The sequence below is a fragment of the Orycteropus afer genome, unplaced genomic scaffold (genome assembly GCF_000298275.1).
Source record: "Orycteropus afer afer isolate SDZICR_OR568_19922 unplaced genomic scaffold, OryAfe1.0 scaffold00026, whole genome shotgun sequence".
Taxonomy (NCBI): Eukaryota; Metazoa; Chordata; class Mammalia; order Tubulidentata; family Orycteropodidae; genus Orycteropus; species Orycteropus afer.
Window position 1 is genome coordinate 15,711,899 of NW_006921613.1, and position 292 is coordinate 15,712,190.

Here is a 292-nt window from a genome sequence, read left to right on the forward strand (position 1 = left end):
GGTTTGAACCGCCAGCCTTCTGGTTAGCAGTCAAGTGCTTTAGCCACTATGCTACCAGAGCTCCTATGATCTTTCTAGCATGGTCTTTTTGTTCTTGTTCAATGCCATGCAGTCAGTTCCTACTTACAGCAAATTCATATACAACAGAATGAAACACTGCTCAGTCTTGTGCCATCCTCACAATCATTGCTATGCTTGAGCCCATTGTTGCAGCCAGTCAATCCATCTCGTTGAGGGTCTTCCTCTTTTTTTGTTGACCCTCTACTTTACCAAGCATAATATCTGTGGTAGT